The sequence below is a fragment of the Carya illinoinensis genome, chromosome 7 (assembly GCF_018687715.1).
Source record: "Carya illinoinensis cultivar Pawnee chromosome 7, C.illinoinensisPawnee_v1, whole genome shotgun sequence".
Classification (NCBI taxonomy): domain Eukaryota; kingdom Viridiplantae; phylum Streptophyta; class Magnoliopsida; order Fagales; family Juglandaceae; genus Carya; species Carya illinoinensis.
In genome coordinates, this window is record NC_056758.1 from 9,793,125 (window position 1) to 9,799,124 (window position 6,000).

The 6,000-nt window shown below is 33.2% G+C and overlaps 1 long non-coding RNA gene across 1 annotated transcript; it reads right to left on the reverse strand.

The window, feature by feature from the left end:
• Positions 1-3,189: 3,189 nt before the first annotated feature.
• LOC122317056 lies at positions 3,190-5,187 on the reverse strand. Its single transcript, XR_006244367.1, has 3 exons — positions 4,655-5,187; positions 3,881-4,254; positions 3,190-3,640 (listed from the first exon to the last, which is right to left on the reverse strand). It is a non-coding gene; the product is annotated as an uncharacterized LOC122317056 (long non-coding RNA).
• Between the last annotated feature and the right edge of the window lie 813 nt (positions 5,188-6,000).

Below are 6,000 nucleotides of genomic sequence, written 5' to 3' on the forward strand. Positions count from 1 at the left end.
TTGAAGTGTTATAGTAAGCTATCTTGGGTTCGATTCCGAATTGTAAGTTCCCCTTGATTGCCTTATACATCGTTTTTATGGGTGGGGTCGTGTCTCCCGGGTTTTCTTCTCATGGATGGTTCTAAGGGGTCCCTTCCCTATCTTAGCGAGGTTCTGGTTCATTTATTAAAAAAGAAAAAGAAAAGGAGATAAGTAGTTTGGTTTGTAATATGGGTTTTCCTGTATTTATCAGTCACAACTGTAATTTCAATTTCATTGAATGAAATGAAATCTATTTTCCATTAAAAAAAAAAAAGAGAGAGAGAGAGAGAAAAAAAAAACCGACCTTGACTTATTTTAGGCAGTTCTCCGTTAGTGGAATGTTCTTCTCTTTCAGCCCTTTCTCCTCTCCTTTTCTTTTTCAGAATCCAATTATCTTTTAGAACAAAATTGCATGTAGGCTTATCAACGATTGTTTTCTAATAGACTCACTTCAAGGCCATTGCATCAGTTGACAGCTTTGTGGTCAAGATAGGTCTGACTTTTTCGTGGAAACAAAAGAACCTTGACCTCTGATTTAATGCTTTGTTCATAGGTAAGAATTGGTGATCCCCTTCGTTTATGCAATCTTTGCATGTGTTTCTATCGTATAGTTACTGGTCCTAACTTTTTTTCCCCAACCCAATTGGATTTGGGTGGTATGATGGTGTCATTATTGTCGTATTTTCTTAGGAGATTGATGGTGTGTAATGCCCCCAATGGAAAGTCCAAATCGTATGGTCTATATTTCAAAACGATTAGTTAATGATACAATTGGAGTTCAATTGGAACATTATAAAAAACAAGAGCTTTTCTTTTTGGGATTTCATACACCACTTACCTTATCCTCACATCATGTAGGATATCACATGGTATTCTGAAATTTAATTTTATTGACAATCTCACTTTTGACGATTGAATGCATTTCACAGCTTTAGAATGCCATGGTGGTTGCAAGCAAAAATTCAAATAACAGGGCCTTCTAAAAGTATAACGATGCAATCTATTTTTTTAAAAATTATATGCATTCATTTAAAACTATTAACTATAATGGAGAAAAGAAAAAACTAATGTGGAAAATGAGGTAAATTGGCTATTCACCAATCCATTCCCTTCACGGCAAACATACTGCAAACTGAAATTCAAACATGTTGAATAAAAGGTGAGGAATTCATGCCAGAGTTCGAAAATCTGACTTTAGGGTATTTTTCTGGTTGTGTAGCCAATGTACTAGAAGGGTGGAATCTGTTTCAACTATAGGATCCGTCACTTCCAATTGGTAACATAAAAGCAAGCCAAGTTTTAGTCTAGATAATCATAGGGTTCCAATTATGTTTAGCCCATGGGAAGATTGTGAATAATTGGACCTTAAAAGATCCGAAACTGATTTAGAACTAGACTCCCCATTAGTTGTTGTGGTGGTTCGGTATAGTTCGTAACGGGTCGGATTTGATTCTGGTTTTTAAGAATTGAAATCGGATCAAAATCGATTTGTTACCAATTTTTTATATTTTCAAAAATTGGTTTGAACCGAATAGAGCGATATATATTTTTTAATTTTTATATTATATAATTATTTTTTATATAATTTTTTATATTATATTGTATATATGCTAATTATATTGCTAATTAATATAATATAAATTTTTAATCTTATTGCTTATTTTTATAAGATTAATATAATATTTGATATAACATATAAATTTTAAACTTCTATCATAAAATTAATATAACATGAAAATTTAATCTTAAACATGAACACTAATATTAAGCTATTAGCATAAACTTACTTTTGAGTAGAATAAGTATTAGAGGAACTTGCTCTGAAATCTCAACTTATGTAGTGCTACATGTGTAAATGGTAAATAAGAAAAACCAAGCATAACCAGATTGAAATTGGAAAAACCGAAAGTTTCGAATTTGGTGATGAATTAGTATATATTGGTTCTTAAATTCTCAAAATCGGTATATATCGATTCGATTTCAAAATTTATCCAAAATCGACATGGTTACACCCCTAATTAACAGTATGTTTCCATACCCAAAAATTCATTCCAGCCTTTAGCTTAAGAGGATATTGAATAACCTCTTGAACTGAAGATTAGCCCCCAATTCTTAAGAGTATAATCGTTTCAGTTCGGTCCAGTTTTTGGATATATTGTTGAGTCAAATTAGTCTAAATCGATTTTAAAATTCTGAGGATCGAAACCGATCAGTTCATTCAAGAGACTCGAACTTTCGATTTTGGTTAGTTTTGTTTTACATGTGTGATTTGATTTTTGTGCTTTCTTGTTAGACTGGTTAGTTTTTTTTATCCAAATGAATAATTGTTTAGTCTAAATATGAGTTTTAGAGCCCAAAACAACATGCATAAAATCAATTAACCAAATAAAAGCTAAAAACATGTGTGATTTGATTTTGTGCTTTCTTGTTAGACTGGTTGGTTTTTTTTTACCCAAATGAATAATTGTTTTGTCTAAATATGAGTTTTAGAGGCCAAAACAACATGTATACAATCAATTAACCAAATAAAAGCTAAAAACAATTAGCCAAAATATACTAATGAGTTTGAGTAAAACATGCATTTAATAATGCCTAAAAAAACTTATTAAAAACTGCACAAAAACATTTTTAAAGGCTAAAACTAAAAGCCTAAAACATGCATATAAAAAAAAAAATAAAAATAATTAGCCAAGATAAAAAAAATTTAAAAAAGAAAAATACGCTAGAACAATTGCAAATGCAACCACCAAAGTGTAAAAATGTAAGTTACTTCAAAATTTGTAAAAATGTAATTATACAATATATATATATATACACACACCATATTATATATCTAAGTATGTAAGTTAATACGTGAGGATAAATAATAACGTATCAATAACTTAATATTAATATTCATTTATAAGAGTAAGTTTATATCAAAGAAGCATAAATAAGTAAAAATGTAATTATACAATATATATACACCATATTATATATGTAAGTATGTAGGTTAATAGGTGAGGATAAATAATAACGTATCAATAACTTAATATTAATATTTATTTTTAAGAGTAAGTTTATATCAAAGAAGCATAAATAATTAGATTAAAATTTCATGTTAATAATTTATAATATGCATAATATATATAATAAAAATTAAAATATATATTTAAGTTCGGTTTAGTTTGGTCCAGTTCAGTTTTTAAAGAAAATTGAGACCCAATTAGTTTTTAACTGGTCTTGATTCTCGGAACGGAGCCGGTATTGAACCGGGACAAACCAGTCGCTTTGGTCGATTTTTCAGTTTTTTCTTTCAGCCCTACCAATTGCAGATAGCTTTGGAATATTCTAGCCCGCATGAGTACTTACATCTTGAGTTAATGAAGGACATACGTACAATAGCAAAACCTCTACCGGCCGGAGAGAGAGCTCCCCCAATTGTAGGAGAGAGGTTTCTAGACAAGCAAGGACATATAGACTTCCACATGGATGAGCTAAGAAACAGCATTCTTTATATGAAACATATAGCTTGCCCATGGAGACTCAGATGCTGAAAGCCTCCAAGATAGTTTGCATTGAAGAGCTGCTAATGTATCATGAATGTTCCTTAAAACCCAAACAACCTTTATTTATGGGCCTGCATATATTCAACCAAGAAATCCATTTTCTTTTGTTAGAAATCCGAGAATTCTTTATGTAACAAATCCAGAACTTTCTTTGGAGAGCAAGAACAGATAATACATGTATGGTTATTGAAGTTCAAACATATTTTATTAAAGTAAGCTTCCCCCTGCTGAGAGAAGTCTACCTTTCCATCCTGACACTTTGTTCCTCCCTTTAGCTAAAAGAGGCTCATAATATGAGATGAGAATTTTACCATAAGAAAGAGGAGCTCCCAAGTATTTAGTTGGGCAAGACCCTTCAGCAAAACCTGTTGTTGCAGCCACTACATTCTGGTTCTGGTTATGGATTTATGCATGAAGAAAGAGCTTTTCTGGGGATTCATTTTCTGACAGAAGCAGCTTCATATTTTGAGATAAATTTTATAAAAAATTGTTCAACTTTCCTTCGATCCATTAGTTAAAATCAAAATGCCATCAGCAAACATGACGTGAGAATTAATGGACATCCTCGAGGTATGGAATGAGGAGTAACAACAGCGGAGTTTACTATTTTGGACACGCCTCGGCTAATTGGTTCTTCACTCAACATGAATAGGAGAGGAGATCAGGGATCTCCGTGCCTTAAGCCCTGAGATGCATTGAAAAAACCATTTATCACTCCATTAGAGCGTAGTGAAAAACTACGCCCAATATAACATTACTGCAATAATGAAACACTGGTAGATTAAAACCAAAAACTTGCAGTACTGAGTAATAAAAGACCAATGAACTCAGTCGCAAGCCTTTGGCATATCCACTTTTAGTATAACATTAGCCCCTCTTAAGTTTTCTTGCCAAACTATGAGTTAGCTCTTGAGCTACAGCAAGGCTTTCAGTTATTAACCTGCCCTCTACAAAACACCTTGTTGAGGTGAAATTAACTTCGGCATTAGCAATGAAAGTCTTGTAGACAAGATCTTTGAAGTAATTTTATACCATACTTGTAGGCATAAATTCAGCAAAAGCAGATGGGGTAGGCAAAAAAGTACCTATGAAAAAACAATCCAAGGTTGCCTCATGAAGATCAGTTGCAATAATGTTCCAGCAGCTTCAGAAAAAGGAAGAAGTATAGCCATCAGGACCTGGAGCCAAATCTGGAGGGATAGAACATACTGCATTCTTAACTTCTTCCAGAGACGGTGGCCTCAACATATGAAGATTATCTATATCAGAAATGACATTAGGAATAACCTCCAGCAAAGCAGAGAATACGCAACAGGTTCACAAGATAAATGTTGCCGAGAAAACTTGATTGCAGCCGAGTGAATAGTTGAAGGATTTGAACATAACTCCCCATTAGGCAAATTTAGAGAAGAATAGGAAGCTTTTCTTCTTTTATAAAGAACTTCTAAATTTCTGTTTATAGAAAGTTTTCTTTCGTAAAAGAATAGCATCATATTCCTGCTCCAAAATTTTCAGTTTCAGCAAAGCATCATCTGAATTAGAATTTTGTGGAGCAAATCTCTGCAGCTAATATTCTATCTCTTACTTGAGAAAGATTTTGAAATAGATTCCTATGGACATGTTTGTTCCATTCTTAAAAGGCTAACTTTAATCTAGCGTTTTTGTCATTAGTCATATAGAAATGCCATATAATGTTTTTAATTTTATTTATTTATTTATAGGAAGAGCCGGTAGCCACACACATAGCGGTCCCGTTCCAAATTTATTAATAAGCCCTCATTTGTGGCAGAGGAATACCGTGGTAACATTATTACACTTGGGGGCTTACAAGGTAAAGCGTTATAAAACTAACCCAAAACCAAGTGCCAAAACTAGCAAAAAAGAGCAAAAATACAAACCTATGAGAAACGAAATTCTAACAAGCCTAAAACAAAAGACAACAAACACTTGAAAAAGAAACTAAACAATCCTAAAAAAAAAGCAATAACAACCAATAAAAAGAGCAACAAAAGCAATCAAACATAGCGGCATCGTAATGAGGGGAGACCCAGCTTGTCCAAGCGGATTAAACCTCTCAGCAACCTTGGCATTTCCCCAATCACTTGCTGCTCTATATGATGACCAAGCGCACCATACCTTGCAAGCTAATCAGCAACTTTATTACCCTCTCTGAAGACATGACAAACCGAACAGTCCATCAAATCCAAAAGACTGAGAATCTCCTCCCAAAAATCCTCAAGGTGCCAAACCCCACATCTTTGTTGCTTCCACCACTTGCGAGTCCAGTTCAACTTCCATGTAACCAATCCTCATAGCTTTACAAGCTTTAAGGCCATACGGTAGAGCTAATAATTCAGCTCTATTATTTGAACCAATGCCAAGAGGAAAGGCAAAATCATGAATTAAATTACCATTGTTATCTCTAGTAATA